The sequence below is a fragment of the Hypanus sabinus genome, chromosome 8 (assembly GCF_030144855.1).
Source record: "Hypanus sabinus isolate sHypSab1 chromosome 8, sHypSab1.hap1, whole genome shotgun sequence".
Classification (NCBI taxonomy): Eukaryota; Metazoa; Chordata; class Chondrichthyes; order Myliobatiformes; family Dasyatidae; genus Hypanus; species Hypanus sabinus.
In genome coordinates, this window is record NC_082713.1 from 172,265,979 (window position 1) to 172,292,609 (window position 26,631).

The 26,631-nt window shown below is 43.1% G+C and overlaps 1 protein-coding gene across 5 annotated transcripts in view; it reads left to right on the top strand.

Moving 5' to 3' along the window:
• ppfibp1b (PPFIA binding protein 1b) overlaps positions 1-26,631 on the top strand; it is a 290,693-nt gene that overhangs the window by 67,330 nt on the left and 196,732 nt on the right. The window contains exon 2 of one of the 5 annotated variants that reach the window (XM_059978581.1): positions 5,193-5,339. The exons of the other annotated variants lie outside the window; for them this stretch is intronic. The gene's annotated coding sequence lies outside the window, so the exon portion shown is untranslated. The remainder of the gene's footprint in view (positions 1-5,192; positions 5,340-26,631) is intronic. 5 annotated transcript variants of the gene reach the window in all.

Here is a 26,631-nt window from a genome sequence, read left to right on the forward strand (position 1 = left end):
TATTGGACCCCCTTGCTTTTTTTTTAAGAATAAAGGATATCAGGCTTGCAGTGATGATTCATTAGATTCAGGAGTGGAGAATTTGCTGTATGAGGAGATTGAGTAGGCTGGGTGGTAGAGTTTAAAAGGATTGGAAGAGACTACAACAAACAAGACTGGATGTAGGGAGGAAGTTAGAACCGGGGAAGCCATTTTGGGATTGAGTTGAGGGGAAAAATGTATTTGCTAAAGATGTTGAATTTTCAAATGTTTTACCTGGAGGGCTGTAAAGGCACAGTCCTATGTTCATTCAGTGTTAATATTAGTTTACTGGATATCAAGGTAAGGTGGGGGTTAAGCAGAAAACAGCATTAAGTTAGAAGATCAGCTGTGATCCTGTTCATTAACAAAGGGTTTGTACTTTTTCATAGCTTTGAGCTGCAGATAAATTGTGGGAGCTAATTAATTTTAGGCACCATAGTAATGCAGCATTTATTTCAAAGTACCATATAACCATATAAGTAAATAGCGCAACAATTTTACAACTCAGGGTTTTAGAATTTAGAATTAAATCCCAGTGTTTTCTGTACATCCTCTTCATGAAAGGCATGGGTTTCTTCCCAAGTGCTCCTCCCGTAGTCCAAAGATGTACCAGTTAGTAGGTTGATTAGTCATTGAAAATTGTCCTGCAGGTAGGCTTGGTTAAATCAGTCAGTTGCTGGATGCGCAACTCGAAGGACTGGCAGGACATATTCCATGCTGTTTTTTTTAAGTAATACATACGTCAGTGATATTTGTAATTTATAATTTATTTTGTCTACCAGCTTTTTAGGTTTGTCAATGCTGATTTGCTGTACCTCAGTTCTGCCAGATGGAATACAATGCTGGTAAATGCAAGGTCATCCACTTTGGAAGGAAAAACAGAAGAGCAGATTATTATTTAAATGGTTAAAATGCAGCATGCTGCTGTGCAGAAGGACTTGGGAATGCTTGTGCATGAATCACAAAAGGTTGGTTTGCAGGTGCAGCCGGCTGTCAAGAAGGCAAATAGAATGTTGGCTTTCATTGCTAGAGGGACTGAATTTAAGGGCAGGGAGGTTATGCTGCAACTATACAGGGTACTGGTGAGGCTGCACCTGGAGTACTGCGTGCAGTTCTGGTCTCCTTACTTGAAGGATATACTGGGTTTGGAGGCGGTGCAGGGGAGGTTCACCAGGTTGATTCCAGAGATGAGGGGGTTAGACTATGAGGAGAGATTGAGTTGCTTGGGACTATACTCTCTGGAATTCAGAAGAATGAAAGGAGATCTTGTAGAAACATAAAATTATGAAAGGGATAGGTAGATAGAGGCAGGAAAGTTGCTTTCACTGAGAGGTGAGACTAGAACTAGGGGACATAGCATCAAAATTCTGATTTAGGATGGAAATGAGGAGAAACTGTTTTTCCCAGATTGGTGAATCTGTGGAATTCTCTGCCCAGTGAAGCAGTGGAGGCTATCTCAGTAAATATATTTAAGGCAAGGTTGGACAGATTTTTGCATAGTAGGGGAAATGAGGGTTATGGGGAAAAGGCAGGTAGGTGAAGATGAGTCCATGGGTCAGCCATGATTTTATTGAATGGCGGAGCAGGCTTAACAGGCCAAGTGGCCTATTCCTGCTTCTATCTCTTATAAGAATATATTTGGGAGCTCTTCGCTGGAGCAATACTATAATTTTTCACCTTTGATGCTATTTGGATCTCTGAGTATTGTCAAAGTAAAAATGGAATGTAAAAGAGTATTCATTCCTTTATTGTGCTATTTCTTTTCATCTCTTATCTATCAAGCCAATTGTGGGTGTACTTCTCGCCGGATTCCACCTGGGAAATATGGCTGCAGGTCAGGGATACAACTGTGTTTAAGGAAACAGGGTTTTAAACTCTCAATACCGACTATCTTGCTGGCAAACGTGCAGTCTCTGGTGAATAAAATCGATGATCTCAGAGCTCGGATGCTGAATCAGATGGATGTCAGGACCGCGTGAGTCCTTTGTTTCACAGAATCTTGGTTAACTCCTTCCATACCAGATGCAGCGATTCAGATAGACGGATTTATTGTACACTGTCAGGATAGATCTAGAGTCAAAAGCAGAGGTAGAGGAGTATGCCTCATGATAGACTTTTTTTTTCCCTTTTTAAATACAGAATGTAAAGAAAACACTCAGGCGATTTCCATGATCATTTTTGGTAGCAGTATACATTTCACCTCAGGCCAATGTCAATTGGGCTTTAGATGATCTGAGCAATGTGATCAACATGCCCGAAACAGCTCACCCTAACACCTTCACCATCGTTTTAAGGGACTTTAACCAGGCCAGTCTGAAAAAAAAAAATCACTAGATGATTGCCATCAACTGATCATTTGCAATACCAGAGAAAACAACAGACTGGACCATTGTTACAGCACCATCAAGAATGCTTTCTGTGCTATTCCTCGTTCTCACTCTGGGAAGTCTGATCACCTGGCTGTACTTCTACTCCCTGAGTATAGGCAAAGACTGAAGACTGCAGCACCAGTAGTGAGGACCAAGAAGGTATGGACAAGAGAAACACAGGCGTGCCTACAGGATTGCTTTGAATTGGTGGACTGGACTGTATTCAGGGATTCGTCTTTGAATCTGGATGAGTATGCTGCAGTTGTTACTGACTTCATTAAAACCTGTGTGGATGAATGTGTGCGTGCAAAGACTTGCTGTACATTCCCAAACCAAAAATCACGGGTGAGCCAGGAGGTACATCATAGCTGAAGGCTAGATCTGTGGCATTCAAGTCTGCTGACCCAGGTCTGTACCAGAAAATCAGGATGACTTGCAGAGAGCTATTTTAAGGGCGAAGAGACAATTTTGAACGAGGTTGGAGGTGACATCGGATGTATGACAAGTTTGGCAGGGTTTGCAAGACATTACTTCCTACAAAGTGAAACCCAATAGTATGAATGGCAGTGAACTTCACTACCAGATGAAATCAACACCTTTTATGCCCACTTTGAAAGGGAGAATATAACTGCAACTGTGAAGATCCCTGCTGCACCCAGTGACCCTATGATCTCTGTCTCGGAGGCTGATGTTAGGCTGCCTTTAAAGAAGGTGAACCTTTGCAAGGCAGAAGGCCCTGTCAGAGTACCTGGTAAGGATAGAGAACTTATGCCATCCAACTGGTGGGAGTATTCAAGGACATTTTCAGCCTCTCACTGCTACGGCAGAAGTTCCCGCATGTTTCAAAAAGGCAACAATTATATTAGTGCCTAAGAAGATTAATGAGCTGCCTTAATGACTATTCTCCAGTAGCACTGACATCGACAGTGATGAAATGCTTTGAGAGGTTGTTATGACTAGAATGAACTCCTGCCTCAGCAAGGACCTGGACCCACTGCAATTTGCCTATCGCCACAATGGGTCAATGGCAGATGCAATCTCAGTGGCTCTTCATACAGCCTTAGACCACCTGGACAACACAAACACCCATGTCAAGATGTTGTTCATCGACTATAGCTCAGCATTTAACACCATCAATCCTACAATCCTAATCGATAAGTTTCAGAGAGTGGGCCTCTGTATCTCCCTCTGCAGTTGGATCCTTGACTTCCTAAACAGAAGACCACAATCTGTGCTGATTGGTGGTAACATCTCCCCGCCGACGATCAACCCTGGTGCACCTCGGGTGTGTGCTTAGACCTCTGCTTTACACTCTATACCCATGACTGTGTGGCTAGGCATAGCCAAAATACCATCTATAAATTTTCTGATGATACAACCATTGTTGGTAGAATCTCAGATGGAGACGAGAGAGCATACAAGAGCGAGCTATACCAACTAATGGAACTGTCCCACAGCAACAACCTTGCACTCAATGTCAGTAAGACGAAAGAGCTGATTGTGGACCTCTGAGGGTAAGACGAAGGAACACATACCAATCCTCAGAGAGATCAGAAGTGGAGAGAGTGAGCACTTTCAAGTTCCTGGATGTTAACATCTCTGAGGACCTAACCTGGTCTCAACATATTGATGTATCTATAAAGAAGGCGAGACAGCGACTATACTTCATTAGAAGTTGGAAGAGATTTGGTATGTCAACAAAAACACTCAAAGACTTCTATAAATATACTGTGGAGTGCATTCTGACAGGCTGCATCACTGGTATGGAGGGGCTATGGTACAGGACTGAAAGAAGCTGCAGAAGGTTATAAATTTAATTGGCTCCATCTTGGGTACTAGCCTACAAAGTACCCAGGACATCTTCAAGAATCGTGTCTCAGAAAGGTAGTGTTCATTATTAATGACCCCCCAGCACACAGGGCTTGCCCTTTTTCCTTGTTGTTGCCATCGGGTAGGAGGTACAGAAGCCTGAAGGCACACACTCAGTGATTCAGGAACAGCTTGTTCCCCTCTGCCATCCGATTCCTAAATGGACTTTGAACCCATGAGCACTACCTCACAATTTAAGATGTATTATTTCTGTTTTTTCACTATTTTTAATCTATTCAATATACATGTACTGTAATTGATTTACTTATTTTTTTCTTCTATATTATGTATTGCACTGAGCTGCTGCTGTTAAGTCAACAAATTTCATGACACATGCCGGTGATGATAAACCTGTTTCTGTTCAATAGCTTCAAGTTTTATTTTTTAATTACTTCCAATTTTAACACTAATTTTAGATGCATATGCTTCTAATTTCAAATAAAACATTGCCATTTCAATTCTGACTGACAGCAGCATACATTTTATACATACCAGTTTTTTTTTTGTCCTTGTGGGCAGTATTTTTAAAAACCCGGAGTGCTCCATAGAATTGTGTAACCTCGCTGTTACAATCAACGATAAACATTTAGGTTCAACCTTTTGTGTTGTGTGGTGAATTTTTTGTGTGGAGCAGGTTCTGACAAACATAGTCTAATGTTAGTGAGATAATGGCCTTTATCACAAAAGCAGTTTGAAGGATTGTTTGTTCAACTGCAGAGAAAATACAGATGCCTTGGAGAAAATCCAATAACTGTTTACTGGAATGGTGAAAGGAACGAGGAGTCCAAGTTGTGGTCAAGAACTGGGTAAAGTTGTATTTATGAGATGCAGATGCTGTATTTGGAAACAAGAAAATACTGGAAGAACCCAGTAAATCAAGCAGCATCTTTGAAGGCAAAAGATGTAAATTGATACCTTGCTTCACCTTTCCAGCTAAAGAGTCTGCACTGCCCTATGTGACCAATTAACCTACTAACCCATACACTTTTGGAATGTGGGAAGAAACCTAGAGCACCGGGAGGAAACCTTTTCTCTGAAGCTGAAGAGGTTAAAATCCGAGGTGTGCTTGAAAAAAATAAGGTAGAGTATAATTGTCAACTGTAATTGTTTGAGATAAATGGTAGCAATGACCACATCACGATGACTACATTTTAAAAATAAAAAGCAATTTTTACTCCTGAGTAGGTTGAAATTCAAAACTGAGAGAATGTTGGTCAACTTAAGCTGGTTAAAATCAGATGAAAGAAATATTTCTGAGTGCACACTGTGTGAAGCAACGGGACTCCAAAAACCAGAGACATTAGAGCACAAGAGATACTGAAATGGAAGCTTGAACAGAGGTGACAAAATGTTAAGTGACATAAGAAAAGCCAGAATAATGGAGGTCAAGGAATCTGTTCTCTTAGCGATGTGTAATGAAAGGCTAACATTGTATTGAAATCCGTATGGTAACCATGTTGGATGTGTATTGGCAAGGAATAGAAATGGTGCAGAGAGTTATCCATCAGAACAGCCCTGGCTATAGGTCTGAGACTATTTTTCTTTTTATGGCCTCCCTCAGCATGGAGGAGCACTATCTCCGTGTATTGTCTGGTAGTCACCAGCCTGATCCAATATCTCTTAACTTATTGTATTTCTCTCTCCCCCACCCCCCCCCCAATCTATCTTCCATCACCACTGTGGCTCTCCTCTCACTTTTCCTCGTCTCACCTGCCCATCATATCCTTCCCGTTCTCCTATGGTCCAGTCACCTTTTATCAGATTCCTTCTTTTCCAGCCCTCTTCCCTTTCCATCTAACCATATAACAATCACAGCACAGAAACAGGCCATCTTGGCCCTCCTAGTCTGTGCCGAACTCAATCTCACCTAGTCCCACCTACCTGCACTCAGCCCATAACCCTCCACTCCTTTCCTGTCCATATACCTATCCAATTTTACCTTAAATGACACAACTGAACTGGCCTCTACTTCTACAGGAAGCTCATTCCACACAGCTATCACTCTGTGAGTAAAGAAATACCCCCTCGTGTTTCCCTTAAACTTCTGCCCCCTAACTCTCAAATCATGTCCTCTCATTTGAATCTCCCCTACTCTCAATGGAAACAGCCTATTCACGTCAACTCTATCTATCCCTCTCAAAATTTTAAATACCTCGATCAAATCCCCCCTCAACCTTCTACGCTCCAATGAATAGAGACCTAACTTGTTCAACCTTACTCTGTAACATAAGTGCTGAAACCCAGATAACATCCTAGTAAATCGTCTCTGCACTCTCTCTAATTTATTGATATCTTTAGTATAATTCGGTGACCAGAACTGTACACGATATTCCAAATTTGGCCTTACCAATGCCTTGTCCAATTTTAACATTACATCCAAACTTCTGTACTCAAAGCTCTGATTTATAAAGGCCAGCGTTCCAAAAGCCTTCTTCACTACCCTATCTACATGAGACTCCACCTTCAGGGAGCTATGCACTTTTATTCCTAGATCTCTCTGTTCCACTGCATTCCTCAATGCCCTACCATTTAGCCTGTATGTTCTATTTGGATTATTCCTGCCAAAATGTAGAACCTCACACTTCTCAGCATTAAACTCCATCTGCCAACGTTCACCTTCATACTGCTTACTTCCTCCCTCACCAATCTGGTTTCACCCATCCCCTTCTAGCTGGTACTCCTTCCTTTTCCCTTCTGCATCTCCCCCTCCCCCCTCCCAGTCATAGTGTGGCTTCTTCACCCTTCCTTTCTGGTCACACTGAGGGGTCTCAACCTGAAACATCAACTGTTTATTCCTCTCCTTAGATGCTGCCTGACTTGCTGAGTTCCTCCAGCATTTTGCTTGTGTTGCTCTGGATTAACAGCATCTGTAGAATCTCTTGTGTTTAAAATTTGCATGATCCTGCTTTGTATGACTGAAGTGCTCAATCGTGTCAGCTCTTTAGTCTGGAGAAAAGTGGAACTTTTCACTGTAATATTAAAAGAGTGGGCTTTTATTAGCAATATAAATCCAGGCCGATAAGTGTGTGTATTTCAAAATGGTTCTCCTTCCTTGGGAATAAAGAAAACCTGGATTGAAGAGCATGGCTTATGAGGATAGGTTAGCAAGCTAGGATTTTTCTCTTTGAAGTGAAGGAGGATGAGAGCTGACCTGATAGATGTGTATAAGATGAGATTCATAACTCAAGTGGATAACCAGAGACTTTTACAAAGGGTGGAAATGGCTAATATGAGGTGGCATAATTTTAAGGAGATTTAAGAAAAATATAGGAGGGATGTCAGACTTTTTTACATGGAGTAGTGGGTGTATGGAACGTGCTGCAGGATGGTAAAATCAGATGTGTTAGGGATATTTAAGAGACTCTTGGGTAGGTACAGGATGGAAGAAAACAAAATAGAAGGCTACGTAGGAGGAAGGGTTAGATTGATGTTAGAGTAGGTTAAAGATTTATTGTCCGAGCATGGGCCAAGGTGTCTGCACTGTAGGCAATTTTAACGTTCTAAGGTTCTCCTGCAAACCCCGCCCTCATGACCATGCTTAAACTTACCTGCTGTTACATATGATTGTATCTTTAATCTCGCTATTTGCCTTGCGTCTTTATCTGAGATTTACTTCTTGGGTAAAGTGCCTGCTATTCCAAAATTACCCAGGGAAAACAAAATCAACCCAAGCTATCTCCCCCTCAGCCAGCCAGCTTATCATACCCTGCACAGAGCACAAGGGGCATTTAGCAAACACATTAAAGGCTGGTTAGTGATATCTACAGCCTAAGAGCATTCTCCTCACTTTACACTACATTTTTTGGTGCAAAGAATCTATGGAATGATGTTTCTCCAGTTCAGAGATCTATTGCATTGGTCTGAATAATCAGATGTTAGATATTATTCAAGGTTTCTAAGGAAGGTTGGGTGAAAAGGATTTATTTGATGTTTTATACTGAAGAGAGGTTGTTCATTGTATTTGCATAAACATCATGCCTGAGGTCTTGGAGAAACATTGATCTAAAATTGCAACAAGCGTTTTCTGCGCTGAACCTGTTGGGATGTTTGCTGACTGTCGCTAGAATAAGCCTCAGTGTGTTGTAATTTTTTTAAAATTCCCATTTACAATAAGTCTATTTTCATAATATTATTCATTCACTATGATTCAAAATGCTTTAGGTTTCCACAATCTATCTGCTAATCAGAATGGAATAATTTTGTATTCTTGGGTTATTGTTAGGAATAACGTGGTGCAAAGTTTTTGTGATAACTCCTGTTAACCAGAATATATGATGGTAAATCAGGCCTAATGAAATGTGTCATCTGTGATGTTAAATGACATGAGCTACCATTAGTAATTGCTGCTATGTTGTACTATATTTTATTTAAGATTTAAGTGACCTCTGTAATTTCAAATTAATTTAAAGTGACTTTGATCTCTTGTTTTTTAAAAAAAGCATGCAGTTTAAGTCACAAAGACTGACATCTTTTTATGATGAATTTCAAATCTAACAAGTGAAGAACTGTAGAATTTTCTAGAGTTAAAACTAAATAGATGTGATGTTAAACTTGTCAAAAATGTTGAATTGTATTCGAAGCACTATACTTGGTTCTGTTTCCTGTTTTGTTAAATAAAGATATTGATTCATGAGGATGAGAAATAGAATTGAAAGGTTATACTTAAGATTGAATGGGCAGACTGTAACCTAATGATTTTTTTTTAGCTTAATGAAAGGATTTAAAAGAGTAAACTTGCTAATGTTTCTAGTTGCAGGAGACATAAATCGCAGTCTGTAGATATAAGAGAAGTCACCAGTAAAGCCCAAAAAGAATTGCAGAGAAATGCAAATTATAGTGTGGAGCTCACTTGCCAAACAGGATTTGAGACAAATCATGTAGATGATTGATACAGAATATGCAGCCTGCAGGCCACCCCTAGTATATGGATACTTTCCCTCACCTACCCCAGAGATGTGGAGCTGGTAGAAGAAACTAGATTGATTGGAGTTCCAGCTTAGTTTGATCAGCTCCTTCCATTAGATGTCATGTAAATTTGCTGATTCGATTTATCACAGTAACACCCAAATCGTTGATAAAGGTGATAAACAACACAGACCCAGCATTGATCCTTGTGGCACACCACTAGTCTTCGCCCTTTTGAATTTTTCCTCTGTGGCTTTGCTCTGTCTGCATTTGTACCCAATCATTGGCTTGTCCATCCTTCCTTTCATGTTACATCCATTGTCTACTTGAATACCTGCTGGCCAATCCTCAGCTCTATCATACTGATTCCCATCCCCCTGCCATTTTAGTTTAAACCACCCCCAACAGCTCCAGTAAACCAGCCGGCAAGAATATTGGTCCCCCTCAGATTCAAGTGCAAACTGCCCCTTTAGTACAGGTCTCACCTGCCCCAGGAGAGTCCCAATTATCCAGAAATCTGAATCTCTGCTCCAATTCTTCTGCCACTTCATTCTATTCCTGTCCTCACTGTTGTGTAGCACAGGCAGTAATCCTGAGGTTTCTACCCTTGAGGATCTGACACCCAGAACAAAACACTGAATCTGTAGACATGCCTCCTGTTCTCTTTAAGAGTTAAATAAGAACAAAGAAATAATAAATAAGCAATGAACTTCCCTACTTGCCTCCACCTATTCTCGCTGAAGCCTTGTTGAGCCAAAACCTTACTTCTCTGGCGATGACTGCTCCCACAATGACTACTCCACTCTTCTATAGGGGCAGTACCCCTCTTTTATAGAGACTGGGTTTTTAAAGCTCTTTGCTGGACCTACATGGGAATGCTTGATGACAAGGAACTGAACTCCGATGTGTCGAGCTGTAACAGCCAGTGAATTTCTTTTGCATTTTCAAGTTATTTCTCATCTTTGAGTAAAAATAATGACAGCCATGGGGGTCTGGTGAAGTGTGAGAAGGATGGTAGTAGAATTTGGTTGTTGGAATGGTTGGCAGATGATGGTTAGTGATGGAAATATGAAGTGTTGGGAAGGATGAGAAGAAAAGCTGGACATCACAGTAGTGTAATGGTTAGTGCCACACTTTACTGCTTGTGGCATTGGAGTTTGGGGTTCAACAACACTTGTATGTCTTTCTGTGAGGGTGTGTGTTTCCTCTGGGTGCTCCAATTTCTTCTCACAGTCCAAAGATGTACCAGTTAATTCATTATAAATTGTCCTGTGCTGGCTGTGTCAAAAAAAGATAGTTTCAATTAAAGGGTACAATTTTAGAGGATCCAAGAACATAGATTTGGGATCAAAAAGGTATATTTCGTTGAATGTGGTAGAACTAATTGAGAAAGTAGTTGGGGGGGGGCAGGGAGTGAGCAGGGAAGCGTGTGGAATCATGGAATAAATCTGCAAAGAAGTATTTGGCTGTGGGGAGACAGTTGCTGATTGGGATATGCTAGGTTGCCATTGTAGGGAGTCTCCTCTTATCATTCAGTGATTTTTTTGTTTTGTTGTTTAACAGTAGTGCTAAGACATGAAGTTGTAACAAACCTGTATAAATGCTTGTTCTGCCTCAGCTGAGTATTGGGTCCAGTTCTGGGTAGGAGACTTCAGGAAAGATGTTTGTGAGAGTGTAGATGAGATTTACCAACATGATTCTAGGGATCAGTGGAGAAGCTGGGGTGATTTGCCCTTGGAACAGGATCAGAATCAGCTTTATTATCTCTGGCGTGTGCCGTGAAATTTGTTAAATTAGCAGCAGCAGTTCAATGCAATACATAATATTGAAGAAAAAAATAAGTAAATCAATTACAGTACGTGTATATTGAGTAGATTGAAAATTGTGCAGAAACAGAAATACTAAAAAGGTGAGGTAGTGTTCATGGGTTCAATGTCCATTTAGGAATCGGATGGCAGAGGAAAAGAAGCTGTTCCTGAATTGCTGAGTGTGTGGCTTCAGGCTTCTGTACCTCCTACCTGATGTCAGCAGTGAGAAAAGGGCAAGCCCTGGGTGCTGGAGGTCCTTAATAATGGACTCTGCCTTTCTGAGACACCATTCCTTTAAAATGTCCTGGGTACTTTGTAGGCTAGTACCCAAGATGGAGCTGACTAAATTTACAGCCCTCTGCAGCTTCTTACGATCCTGTGCAGGTGCCCTGTCCCCTGCCCATACCAGACAGTGATGCAGCCTGACAGAATGCTCTCCACAGTATATTTACAGAAGTCTTTAAGTGTTTTTGTTGACATACCAAATCTCTTCCAACTCCTAATGAAGTATAGTCACTGTTTTGTCTTTATAACTGCATTGATATGTTGAGACCAGGTTAGATCCTCAGAGATCTTGACATCCAGGAACTTGAAAGTGCTCACTCTCTCCATTTCTGATCCCTCTATGAGGATTGGTATGTGTTCCTTCGTCTTACCCTCAGAGGTCCACAATCAGCTCGTTCGTCTTACTGACATTGAGTTCCAGATTGCTGCTGCGGTACCACTCCACTGGCTGGTGTAGCTCGCTCCTGTACACTCTCTCGTCTCCATCTGAGATACTACCAACAATGGTTGTATCATCAGAAAATTTATAGATGGTATTTTGGCTATGCCTAGCCACACAGTCATGGGTATAGAGAGAGTAGAGCAGTGGACTAAGCATACACCTGAGGTGTACCAGGGTTGATTGTTAGCGAGGAGGAAATGTTACCACCAATCAGCACTAGGAAGTCAAGGATTCAATTGCAGAGAAAGGTACAGAGGCCCACTTTCTGAAATTTATCAATCTGGATTGTGGGAACGATGGTGTTAAATGTTGAGCTATAGTCGATACAACATCCTGACATGGGTGTTTGTGTTTTCTAGGTGGTCTAAGGCTGTATGAAGAGCCATTGAGATTGCATCTGCCGTTGACCAATTGCGGTGATAGGCAAATTGCAGTGGGTCCAGGTCCTTGCTGAGGCAGGAGTTCAGTCTAGTCATGACTACCTCTCAAAGCATTTCATCACTGTAGATGTCAGTGCTACTGGACGATAGTCATTAAGGCAGCTCACATTATTATTCTTAGGCACTGATATAATTGTTGTCTTTTTGAAGCAAATAGGAACTTCCTCCTGTAGCAGTGAGAGGTCGAAAATGTCCGTGAATGCACCCGCTAGTTGGTTGGCATAAGTTTTCTAACTTTACCAGGTACTCTGACGGGGCCTTCCACCTTGTGAGATTTCACCCTCTTTAAAGACAGCCTAACATCAGCCTCTGAGACAGAGATCACAGGGTCACTGGGCGCAGCAGGGATCTTTACAGCTGCAGTTATATTTTCCTTTTCAAAGTGGTCATAGAAGGTGTTGAATTCATCTGGTAGTGAAGCATCACTGCCATTCATGCTATGCATCAGGAGGTATTTAACGTGAAGAGAAAGTGCTCCCACTGGAAGAGAAGCAAAGAGTGAGGAATTGGCATGAAGAACAATAAAGAGAAGAAATTCTTTAGATGATCTGATGAAAGTCTTGGCCCAAGACTTTGCCTATTCCCCTCTGTAGATGCTGCCTGGCTTGCTGAGTTCCTCCAACATTTTGTGCATTGATGAACAGGGGATAAGATTCTGTCTGTACAGTAAGAGATAATTATGAAGCAAAATTGAATTCTAGTGTGTCAAGGGAAGCTTGATAAATATCCAAAATGATTTGGAAGGATATGGGGAAAAGGGATCAATTCTAGTACACAGCAGGTGCATACTGAATGAGCCAACTGTTCTGTGATTGTGTGAATTCATTGTGAGAAACTCCACTCTATTTTGGTAATTGGCCGTGTTTTCATTTGGCATAGAATGAAATGTAGAAACAGGTTTATTAACATTGACATGTTGTGAAGTGAAGTTGTGAACTTGGTTGTTTTGTGGCAAGTGTACAGTAAAAGACAAATTTGATAATAAAATAAATAATTCAGAACAGGAGTAGAGGCAGTGTTCATGAACTTTTTAGAAGTCTGAAGGTAGAGTGGAAGAAGTTGTTCCTAAAACATTGAGTGTCTCTTTTCAGGCTCCTGTACCCCCTCCCTGATGGTAGTAATGAGAAGAGGGTATGTCCCAGGTAGTGATTATAGTTGATGATGGATGCTGCCATTGTGGGTGCCACCTTCTTGATGTGCTGCATTTTGCAGGCATCCTGTAGTGGGGAGGGTTGTGCTGGGATGGAACTCGCTAGTCTACAACCTGTGCCTTGGAGCTTCCCTACCAGGCAGTGATGCAACCAGTAAGAATACTCTCCAGGGAAAGATCTGTAGAAATTTGCAGGAGTCTTTGGAAATGTACTTCATTTGGAGTCTGAGGAGATTTAGTATATGTGGGGAGAGTTAATGAAAGTGAAATTAAACCTGTACAAGAACCTTTCCCTCTACCTGTCTTCCTGTATTCCTAACGTGTGCAATTGTATTAGATATCAGCAACAAACATCTGGAGGAACTGAACAGGTCAATCAGCATCTGTGGGGTGGAAAAGAATTGTCGATATTTCATCAGAGGACTGAGACTGGAGAAGTGAGGTGGCTAATTTAAAGAGAAGGGGACTAGTGAGAAACAAATCTCAGGTGATTAGTGGACTGAGGTGAGGTATAAGAATGCGGGGACTTTGTGCCAGGTGAGAGAGGGGAGTAGGGTGATTCGAAAACAGCAGCAGGTGAATAATGGAGGCAAATGGGGAGAAGTGAGAAGGCAGATTGAGCAAGGTAGTAAAAAGGGAATGTGAAGATTGAAGATTCTATTTGGATAGTCACAAGAGGGGCATTTAGAAATGGAGGGAATACCAGTGGTGGACTCCAAAGGAGTTTTAACAAAAATGGGAAGAATTAGGTGAGGGGTGAATGGCATTTGGAACCAGAACCAAATGTAGGCAGGGTAGAGTGGCAGGAGAGGGAAGGTGTTGAAGAAGGGGGAGGGTTGGGTGTGAATGAGGGAAAGGGAATAAAAAAAAGTAAACTTGATTGTCTGCCACATGTTACAATTCCCTGAACTTTAAAACCTACATGGGTTTGTAGTTGTGAGCTGTAGTTGTAGTTTCTTGCAGTCCTGGGTGGAGTGGTTGTTATACCAAGCTATGATGCATCTGGATCTACGGTGTACTGACATTAGTAAGGATCAAAGGAAACAATTCTTCAGCCTCCTGAAGTATTGATGAGGATCCCAACTCCCCATTTCACAATCTCTTTGACCCACTACCATCAGGAAGGAGGCTCAGGAGCATCTGGATTAGGATTGCCAGACTGGGTAACGGCATCTTCCCCCAGGCTGGGAGACAAATGAATTCCCTGCTACCACTGAGGTCTCCTCGTCAGAACTGTTGACTGTTTACCTGTGCTGCACATTACATGCATTTTGAAATATATTTTATGAACTTTATGGTAACGTGTGGTATGCTTTGTGAGTGCTCAGTGGTCCAGAGGAATGTTTAATTTGGTTGTATATGTATGTAGTCAGATAACAAATTTGAACTTTAAGTAGAGGCACTAATGAACTTCCTTGGCTGTGGATGGACCAGGACAGGCTGTTGGTTTTAGTCACTCCCAAAAACTTGAAACTCTTAAGCCTCTCAACCTCAACACCTCTGATGTAAATGGAATTGTATGCTCTGCCCGCTTTCCCAAACTCAATGACCAGCTTTTTTGTTTTGCTGACACTTGAGGGAAAAGTTGTCAAGACACTGTCATTAGGTTCACTATCTCTTTATTTATTTGAGAGATGGTCCCTTATGGATGCATCATCTACAAACATAGATAGAGTAGAGCAGGATCTGGCTATGCAGTTGTGAGTGTATGGGGAGTAAAGTAGAGGGTTGAGGACACAACCTTGTGAAAATGTTGAGGATAATCATGGCAGAGGTGTGTGGTCTTCCCTTGATGATTGCAGTCTGTTGGTCAGAAAGGAAAGGATCCAGTTACAGAGAAGAGTTGCAAAACACACAAATAACTTCCTAAAACTTCTGGAGAACAAAAAAATCTAATGAAAAGAAGAAATTAGAAGACATTGGTTTGGTATTAGTTAAGAAAAAAATGTGAGAACTTACTGTGACCAAAAGATAACTTCCCAGGGCTTGATAATCCATATCCCAAAGTACCAAAAAATATCAGTAGCAACTGGTGTAGCATGGATGACTAACAAAGAACACAGCAGGATATAGATTAGTTGCAGATCCAGACAGATGGCAGCTGGAGTGTAACCCAGTCGTGTGAAGTGTCGCACCTTGGTAGGTTCAATGGTTAATATTGAGGTATTCAGCTCTGAGATTCAAATGTAAAGAGATACAGTAGTACACTATTAAGGCCAAGAGCCTTAACAGTGTTGATGATCTTGGGGTCCAAGTTTATAGTTCCCTGAAAGTGGTTATACAGGTTGATAGGGTGTTTAAGAAGGAATACATGCTTGCATTTATTAGTCAAAACATTGAATTTGAAAGTCACAAAGTTGTGTTGCAGCTTCATAGAACTCTAGACCTCATCTAGAGTATTGCTCGTAGTTCTGGTCATCCCATTATCGGAAGAATGTAAAGGCTTGGGAGAGGGTGCAGACGAAGTTTACCAGGTTGTTGCCTGGATTAGAGAGCAAGTGTAATAACGAGAGGGTGAATAAATTTTGGATGTTTTCTCTGGAGTGGCGAAGGCTGAGGGTAGATCTGATAGAGGTTTATAAGATTGAGAGGTATAGAAACAGCAGATACTATATTTTTCCCAGGATTGAAATGCCTAATGTCAGGGCATGCATTTTAGGTGGGGGAGGGGGAGTTAGAGGGTAGTGTTAAAGGAGATGTTAAAGATATATTAAAGTCACACCGGGAATATGGTAGGCAGACAGGTGGGTCACTGTTAGGAGAGGGAAGGGAAAGAGTCAGGTACTAGAGAATACCCCAGTGGCTGTACCCATTGACAATAAGTACTCCTGTTTGAGTACTGTTGGTGGAGGGGGGGGGGGGGGAACAGCCTATCTGGGGGAAGCAACGGTGGCCATGCCTCTGGCACAGAGTCCGGCCTTGTAGCTCAGAAGGTTAGGGAAAGGAAGACGAAGGCAGTATTAATAGGGGACTCGATAGTTGGGGGTCAGATAGGTGATTCTGTGGTGTTACGAAATCCCGTAACTGGATCACTTACCAGCAAACATAGAGAGGTCCATTGAAGTCTGATGGTACTATTTTTAAAAGTCTTTATTTATGAAGGGGCACAAAAATAAGATTAATACAAACATTCAGATAATAAACATCGTCGCTACTCAATCTAAAAGCGCGGGTCTAATAATAACCATCAATAAGAAACAACTCGATCATTTGTCAGGGGATAATATATTGTCCGATGGAAATATAAAAGTCACTCAGTTCCTGCAGGCCTCGGCCTTTTAGGGGGGACCGCTGGGTTTCCACTTGTTGGAGAGAGAGAGATTGGTGAGAAAAGAAACTTGCCCAGGTCTTTTATGAAGCGAATCCGTTGAATCAGGGGAGCGGGCTTCCCCGTTGTTAGCTAAAAGCTGGTTTCCGTGGTTCCAGTCACCGATTCCAGCAACGGAATCGAACGCACATGACTTCCTTCAAATGACTTCCCGCTACTACGGGATCATTAGCGTTTCTTCTGGTGCGTCTGAAGGGGGTGTTTCCCCCAGACCCTCTTTTATACTTCCTCACGGGGTCTCAGGTTGGGATGATGCAATCTCTCTCTCAACCAGCCCACTTTGCCCGAGGGCTTGCACGTAGTATAGTCCCCAATCCACAAATGTGGTCTCCAGGAGACAATGGTCAATGTCGCATTATTTTGCATCGCGGTGGAACGAGGTATTGGGCACGTCTCTCTCTCTCTCTCTCTCTCCCTCTCCCCCCTCTCCTGGGTCTATTGACCCCCCCCTCAACTAGTGCTCTTGCGATTCTCACAAAGGAGGGGGCTGCAGACATAACACCTCCCCTCTTAAAGGTGTTTTTTTACCAGCAGTTAAAAACGGATTCGTACAGAGTCTTACAGGATTTTTGAATCTAACACAATACACAAGCTTTTCTTTTCACTACAGAGCCATACAGGTATATATTTAATTCAGCATCTAGATAAACAATCTGCTAGCACGTTATCACTCCCCCTAATAAGCTGTATCTTAATATCGAATTCTTGCAGCATCAGACTCCAATTTAATAGCTATTTTTATTTCTTTCCTTCAGCAACAAAACTAAAGAGGTGTGATCTTAGCTTATGTGCATCTTAGTTTATGCAAATACTAATCGTTTCGGTCGTTTTACTTAACCGGCAGGTCTCCAAGGGGCTGTCTTTATTATTCACAGGCTTTGGTGCAATCCCATACAACCTGCTTTCCTGTTTAAAATGGCATCCCCATTAACCGTCGCCTCTTTTCTGGTGAGTCCCCCCCCCCCCCCACCCCCGTGGGGAACTTGAGTAATTTGGCGTGGTAAACTCCTGCCCGCCTCGTTCATAGGGGTTATTTTATCAACACTATATCCCAAACTTAGACCATTTCCACCCAATTCTTTAATTTTACCCAGGTGGCTAGTCCTTTTGTCAGGACCCTTCATGCTATTGGTTTTTAATTCGAACTCTTTGTTCAAGTAGCATTTCGAATTCGGCCTCTTCACACCCCATCCTGGCATTACAATAGTGTCGTGTCCCCCCCCCCATTATCTCCCGGCTCACTCTGTAAGCGATCTGCCAGGTTTAAAATTTCTTCATTCGACTTGGGAACTACAGACTTTCCGATTCCTTCAATAATAATCCTCATCTCCCCATTCTTAAATTCTGCATTAACTTTGAACACCCCTTCGAGCACAAACACCGGGGAACTCACACTTCCCATGGTTACCAAGGTTAACCCTTTTCCCTCCGAACCAAGTCTATTTGACCCACAAGGACGGCTGCCCCGTTCCACTGAATCAAATACCTCAGACTTCTTCTGAGCTCCGTTACGAGGTTCAGGACCACGTGCATCCCCGTCTTGGACACACTCAAATGGGACATTGGCCTCTTCCAGGCTTTCAATACCCATACCCTTTTTAAATTCTAAGTTCCCCCGTTTCTCCCAGGTACTCTCTGGGCAACTCCCTTCCGGAGTAAACTCAACCCCGCGGGCTGAAACAACCTCATCTGCCAACCCAGCAGACTTCTTCGGGGTAAGGGCACCCTTTTCATCTAGGGCTGCCCTCATTTCATTATCGGGAACACCTTTTAGAAGTTTCAACTTCCTCAAACAGTTCTGCAAACCAGACAGATCATCCATGTCCAACTCTGGACCTCTTAACCGCTCTATCGGTTCCTCATCTTTATTTTCTGCCTCTAGGACCTTTCTCCTCGCTAAAGGCAGATCTACCTCCGCTCCCTTACCCTCTTTCACTTTACTACTCTTCGTTTTACCACCCTCTAAACCCTCGTGGTACATGTCAGTAGAAATGTCTCGGCCAAATCAAAACTGGCCCGATTTAAACTGCTCTCGTTCTCAGCTGCCTTTCTCGACAGGCTGCGAGTGACCGCGCATGCGGGATAGATCTGGGACTCTAGGGGCGGGGCCACTGCACTCGCCGGTCAGCGGGTCGGCATCATGGCTACCCAAACCTTACCACCTGCTAAATCGTTACCGTGAAGGACGTCTGCGTCAGTTCTCGGGAGCTCTGATGGCACCCCTATTTCAACGGGTCCAGACACCAGCTCACAATCCATAATGACCTCATGTAAGGCCACCATTTCTATTCTTTTGCTGATCCCCTCTACCTTTACCATGCCCGTTTTTTGACCAAATTCTAGTACCTTACTGCAGATCAATGACAGCTCAGCCCCCGTGTCTCTCCAGATTCGTACGGGAATTGGTGGTTCCCCCTTCCTCAAAGACACGGTTCCGTATGTCAGACAAGTCTCGGACCCTTCTCGTACTCTGTCTACCCGGGGCGCTCTGGTCGATTTACTGATTACCACGGCACACCCAATAGGGACTGTGGCTTTCCCTTTTCCTATCTCTTTCCTTGGAGCAAAGCATCGAGATGCAATATGCCCTCCCTTTCCACAATTAAAACAGGTCAAACCCTGGAACCTCTGGCCATCTTGCCTTTCCCCCTCAACCTTACCGCTAGCTCCCGGTGGGACCTCTGCCTCACTCGTCGGACTTTCTCGATTGTTCCCACGGTCTCTCTGGGAACTTTTATTCGAGGAAAACTTTGTCTTGTGGGTTAGAGCATATTCATCCACGGACCTAGCAAATTCTGAAATGGACTTATTCGGCTTCTCATTCAAATACATCCGGATGTCCTCCGAAACACAACCTTTAAATTCCTCAATCAAAAGTAACTCCCTGAGATGCCCATAATCCTTGTCCACTTTTTCCGTGGTGCACCAACGGTCCAAGAGCACTTCTCATAGGCAAACTTGGTATACGTCTGATTCCACCCTTTTTGTAAATTTCTGAACTTTTGTCTATATGCTTCAGCTACTATCTCGTAACCCCGGAGAATGGCCGCCTTTACTTGGTCATATTTCTCTTCCCCTTGCCCCTCCGTGGACAACGCCGCATATGGCCACTGGGCCTTCCCTCTTAACACACTTTGTAACAACGCCACCCACAGCTCTCTGGGCCACTTCTGATTCACTGCCACCTTTTCAAAAAGCAAGAAATAACTATCAACATTCGTCTCCTCGAACGGGGGTACTAACCTCAACGACCGACCGACATCAAACTGCTCGTCTCGGTCCGACCCCTGACTTCGTTGCTCTTGCCTTAACTTCTCCATCTCCAAGTCATGTTTCCTCTCCTTCTCCTTCTCGGCCCTCTCCTTCTCCTTCTCGGATGCTTCCAGCTATTTTAGCTGAAGTTCATGCTCTTTCTTTCTCGGCCCTTTCCTTCTCTATTTCCAGTTGTTTTAACTTAATTTCATGTTCCCACCTTAATTTTTCCAACTCTAACTGAGTTATTGCCCTTCGCACCTCCCGTTTTTTCATTGACAACCTCACCCCTGCGAGGTTTAACTCCTTCGCCAATTTTATCGTCCGATTTGGAGGCCACCTCCAGCGCCTCCAGAGTCGGGTTTTCTATAAATTCACCCATGTCCATCTTTGCTGGTTTCCTGTCTGGCTACTCGCGTAACCAGATCCAAGTTTTGGACCTACAAGCCCGATTCACTGGCCCTCCAATTTGGTGTCAAATCATGAGACGAGAACCCCAACTGTTACGAAATCCCGTAACTGGATCACTTACCAGCAAAGATAGAGAGGTCCGTTGAAGTCTGATGGTACTATTTTTAAAAGTCTTTATTTATGAAGGGGCACAAAAATAAGATTAATACAAACATTCAGATAATATACGTCGTCACTCCTCAATCTAAAAGCGCGGGTCTAATAATAACCATTAATAAGAAACAGCTCGATCATTTGTCTAGGTCTAGGGGATAATATATTGTCCGATGGAAATATAAAAGTCACTCAGTTCCTGCAGGCCTCAGCCTTTTGTGGGGGTGGGGGGATCCGCTGGGTTTCCACTTGTTGGAGGGAGAGAGATTGGTGAGAAAAGAAACTTGGCCGGGTCTTTTATGAAACAAATCCGTTGAGTCAGGGGAGCGGGCTTCCCCGTTGCTAGCTAAAAGCTGGTTTCCGTGGTTCCAGCAACGGAATCGAGCGCACGTGACTTCCTTCAAATGGCTTCCCGCTACTACGGGATCGTTAGCGTTTCTTCTAGTGCGTCTGAAGGGGGTGTTTCCCCAGACCCTCTTTTATACTTCCTCACGGGGTCTCAGATGTCAATCAGGTTGGGATGATGCAATCTCTCTCTCAACCAGCCCACTTTGCCCGAGGGCTTGCACGTAGCATAGTCCCCAATCCACAAACGTGGTCTCCAGGAGACAATGGTCAATGTCGCATTATTTTGCATCGCGGTGGAACGAGGTATTCGGCACGTCCCTCTCTCCCTCTCTCCCTCTCTCCCCCTCTCCCCCTCTCCCCCTCTCCCCCTCTCCCCCTCTCCCCCTCTCCCCCTCTCCCCCTCTCCCCCTCTCCCCCTCTCCCCCTCTCCCCCTCTCCCCCTCTCCCCCTCTCCCCCTCTCCCCCTCTCCCCCTCTCCCCCTCTCCCCCTCTCCCCCTCTTCCCCCTCTCCCCCTCTCCCCCTCTCCCCCTCTCCCCCTCTCCCCCTCTCTTTCTTGGGTCTACTGACCCCCCTCAACTAGTGCTCTTGCAATTCTCACAAAGGAGGGGGCTGCGGACATAACAGTGGACACCGTCAGGAGACCCGCATGGTAGTTTGCCTCCCTGGTGCTAGGGTCCGGGATGTTTCTCATCACGTCCAAGATATCCTAAAGTGGGAGGGTGAGGAGCCAGAGGTCGTGGTGCATATAGGTACCAATGACATAGGTAGGAAAAGGGAAGAGGTCCTGAAAGGAGACTATAGGGAGTTAGGAAGGGAGTTGAGAAGAAGGACTGTAAAGGTAGTAATCTCAGGATTACTGCCTGTGCCACGTGAGAGTAGGAATGGAATGAGGTGGAGGATAAATGCGTGGCTGAGGGATTGGAGCAAGGGGCAGGGATTCAAGTTTCTGGATCATTGGGATCTCTTTTGGGGCAGGTGTGACCTGTACAAAAAGGAAGGGTTACACTTGAATCCGAGGGGGACCAATATCCTGGCGGGGAGATTTGCTAAGGCTGCTGTGGAGTCTTTAAACTAGAATGGTTGGGGGGTGGGAATCAATTTGAAGAGACTAGGGGAGAGGAGGTTAGTTCAGAAATAGAGAAAGCTAGAAGACAGTGTGTGAGAGAGGATAGGCAGGTGATAGAGAAGGGGAGCGCTCAGACCGAAGATGTAGGGGAGAAGAAAGAAAAAGATAATAAAGTTGTTTGCACCGTTAGGAATAAACAGAGTAAGAGGTGGAAAGTTCCTTAAATGCATCTATTTTAATGCTAGGAGCATTGTAAGAAAGGTGGATGAGCTTAGAGCATGGATTGATACCTGGAAATATGATGTTGTAGCTATTAGTGAAGCATGATTGCAGGAGGGGTGTGATTGGCCCTGAATGTTCCTGGATTTCGTTGCTTCAGGTGTGATAGAATTGGAGGGGCAAGAGGGGAAGTGTTGCATTCCCCTCCAAGAAAACAATGTCCAAGAAAACATTACAGCGGTGCTTTGGCAGGATAGATTAGAGGTCTTGGGCGGAACTGAGGAATGGGAAAGGTGTGGTAACACTTATAGGGGTGTATTATAGACCACATAATGGGAGCGAGAATTGGAGGAGCAAATTTGTAAGGAGATAGCAGATATTTGTAGTAAGCACAAGGTTGTGATCGTGGGAGAATTTTAATTTTCCACACAGACTGGGAAGTCCATTCTGTAAAAGGGCTGGATGGTTTGGCGTTTGTAAAATGTGTGCAGGATAGTTTTTTGCAGCCATACATGGAGGTACCAACTAGAGAAAGGGCAGTGTTGGATCTCCTGTTAGGGAATGAGATAGGTCAGGTGATGGAGCTATGTGTTGAGGAGCTCTTTGGGTCCAACGATCACAATACCATTAGTTTCAATATAATTATGGAGAAGGATAGGACTGGACCCAGGGTTGAGATTTTTGATTGGAGAAAGGCTAACTGAGGAGATGCGAAAGGATTTAGAAGGAGTGGATTGGGATAATTTGTTTTATGGGAAGGATGTAATAGAGAAATGGAGGTAATTTAAAGGTGAAATTTTGAGGGTACAGAATCTTTATGTTCCTGTTAAGTTGAAAGGAAAGGTCAAAAGTTTGAGAGAGCCATGGTTTTCAAGGGATATTGGAAACTTGGTTCGGAATAAGAGGGAGATCTACAATAAATATAGACAGCATGGAGTAAATGAGGTGCTCGAGGAATATAAATGTAAAAAGAATCTTTAGAAAAGCTAAAAAATGATGAGGTTGCTTTGGCAAATAAGGTGAAAATAAATGCAAAGGGTTTCTACAGTTACAGTAGTAGCAAAAGGATAGTGAGGGACAAAATTGGTCTCTTAGAGAATCAGAGTGGACAGCTATGTGGAGCCAAAAGAGATGGGAGAGATTTTGAACAATTTCTTTTCTTCGGTATTCACTAAGGAGAAGGATATTGAATTGTGTAAGGTGAGGGAAACAAGTAGTGAAGTTATGGAAATTATGATTATTAAAGAAGAGGAAGTACTAGAGCTTTTAAAGAATATAAAAGTGGATAAATCTCCTGATCCTGACAGGATATTCCTTAGGACCTTGAGGGAAGTTAGTGTAGAAATAGCAGGGGCTCTGACAGAAATATTTCAAATGTCATTAGAAACAGGGATGGTGTCAGAGCATTGGCGTATTGCTCGTGTGGTTCCATTGTTTAAAAAGGGTTCCAAGAGTAAACCTAGCAATTATCAGCCTGTAAGTTTGACGTCAGTGGTGGGTAAATTAATGGGAAGTATTCTTAGAGGTGGTGTATATAATTATCTGGATAGACAGGGTCTGATTAGGAGTAGTCAACATGGATTTGTGCGAGGAAGGTCATGTTTGACAAATCTTATTGAATTTTTTGAAGGGGTTACAAGGAAAGTTGACTAGGATAAGGCTGTGGATGTTGTCTATATGGACTTCAGTGAGGCCTTTGACAATGTTCCACAGGGAAGCTTAGTCAGGAAGGTTCAATCTTAGGTATTAATATTGAAGTAGTAAAATGGATTCAACAGTGGCTGGATGGGAGATGCCAGAGAGTAGTGGTGGATAACTGTCTGTCAGTTTGGAGGCCGGTGACTAGTGGTGTGCCTCAGGGATCTGTACTGGGTCCAGTGTTTGTCATATACATTAATGATCTGGATAATGGGATGGTAAATTGGATTAGTATGTATGCAGATGATACTGGGATAGGTGGTGGTGTGGATAATGAAGTAGGTTTTCAAAATTTGCAGAGAGATTTAGTCCAGTTAGAAGAGTGGGCTGAAAGATGGCAGATGGAGTTTAATGCTGATAAGTGTGAGGTGTTACATTTTGGTAGGAATAATCCAAATAGGACATACATGGTAATTGGTAGGGCATTGAGGAATGCAGTAGAACAGTGATCTACGAGTAATGGTGCATGGTTCCCCGAAGGTGGAATCTCATGTGGATAGGGTGGTGAAGAAAGCTTTTGGTATGCTGGCCTTTATAAATCAGAGCATTGAGTATAGGAGTTGGGATGTAATGTTAAAATTGTACAAGGCATTGGCGGGGCCAAATTTCAAATTTGGAGTATTGTGTACAGTTCTGGACACCGAATTATAGGAAAGATGTCAACAAAGTAGAGAGAGTACAGAGGAGATATACCGTAGATTCCGGACTACAGAGCGCACCTGATTAAAAGCCGCACGCTCCAATTTTAGAAAGAAAATCAATTTTATACTTGTACAGGCTGCACCGGACTTTAAGCCGCAGGTGTCCCACGTTGTAATATGAGATATTTACACAGAAAGATATTACAGGTGAGGATTTTTTAACTTTTAATTAAATCCGTATGGTAACATAAACAAATACATATTGCAAATGCTTTTTTTCCAACAGTGCCTGTAACACAGCTACTTTTAAATATACATACGTATCGGTAACACACAAATTACGTTGCGTATACTTTTTTACTGAACAGTGCACGAACAACATTCCAATATCTCCTAACGACTGGTAAAAAAATATATATACTGCAGCCTACCAGGAAAAGTTATTGGTCGTCTTTAACTTAAAAGCTGCATCATATGCTTTTCTTCGAGTGTTTTCCATGTTGATGAGGGTGAGTACAAATGACTGATTTACAATAATTTAATTGTGAAAGTGCGCTTGATTTATCGTACAATTTCATTGGACCTCTGAACTACTCATCAATTTTATTGGTCTTGCTATGATCCCAGCCCCCTCCTTTGTGAGAATCGCAAGAGCACCCGTTGAGGGGGGGGGGGTCAGTAGACCCAGGAAGTGAGAGAGAGAGAGAAACGTGCCAAATTGCACGTCCCACCCGGGATACAGAATAAGACGACAGCGACTATTGTCTCATGGAGACCACGTGAAAAGCCCTCGGGCAAGGTGGGCTGGTTGAGAGAGAGATTGCATCATCCCAACCTGATTGACACCTGCGACCCCGTGAGGAAGTATAAAGGAGAGTCTCAGGGGGACAGCCCCCTCAGACGCACCAAGAAGACACGAGAGAGTGTTCCCGCAGCAGCGGGAAGCCACTCTGAAGGAAGCCACGTGCGTTAGATTCCATGATTGGAATTTGTGGCTGGAATCACAGAAAACCGCTTTTAACTAACATCGGGGCGAGGAAACCAACGCTCCCCCGATTTCACGGAAGATTCATCAAGACTCGGCAAGTTCTTTCTCTTCTCCCCCAATCTCTCTCTCTCGGTCGCCCCACGTGAAACCCAGCGATTTTCAAAGGGCTGAGGCCTGCAGACTTTCAGAGTGACTTTTATATTTCCAACGGACAATCTATTAATCCCTAGACAACAGCAGAGCTCACTTCTTAATGATGATTACTACTATACCCGTGCTTTAGATTGAGTGTTGACGATGTGCACTATCTGAATGTATGTATTAACCCTACTTTTGTATCCCTTTATAAATAAAATGTTTGAAAATAGTGACATCAGACTTCAACGGACCTCTCTATCTTTGCTGGTAAGTTCTCCAGTTACAGGATTCATAACAGTCTACTGTTACGAGGCAAAATGTTTTTGGCGGCATGAAAAAAAAAACATGCATTAGCCGTACCGTAGTATAGGCCGCAGTGTTGCTGCAGTGTTCAAAGCGTGGGAAAAAAGTAGCAGCTTATAGTCCAGAATTTACGGTACTAGAACGTTACCTGGGTTCCAGCACCCAAGTTACAGTGAAAGGTTGAACAAATTAGGTCTTTATTCTTTGAAGCGTAGAAGGTTGAGGGTGGACTTGATAGAGGTATTTAAAATTATGAGGGGGATAGATAGAGTTGACGTGGATAGGCTCTTTCCATTGATAGTAGGGGAGATTCAAACAAGAGGACATGAGTTGAGAGTTGGGGCAAAAGTTTAAGGGTAACAGGAGGGGGAATTTCTTTACTCAGAGAGTGGTAGCTGTGTGGAACGAGCTTGCAGTAGAAGTGGTAGAGGCAGGTTTGATTTTGTCATTTAAAAAAAAATTGGACAAGAAAGGAATGGAGGGTTGTGGGCTGAGTGCAGGTAGGTGGGACTAACTGAGAGTAAGTGTTCGGCACGGACTAGATAAGCTGAGATGACCTGTTTCCGTGCTGTAATTGTTATATGGTTATGTGAACATTTTGTAGGCACAAGTGATTTAGTTATAACTGGTTTTAAACAAAAGTTATTCTTACCTCTGTTCTAAAGGGTCACCCTTCAAAGTTTAGGCTGTGCCCTCTAGTTCTAGATACCCCACCCCAGGAAACATCATCTCCACGTCCACCCTATCTAGTCCTTTCAACATTTGGTAGGTTTCAATGAGATCCTCCCACATTCTT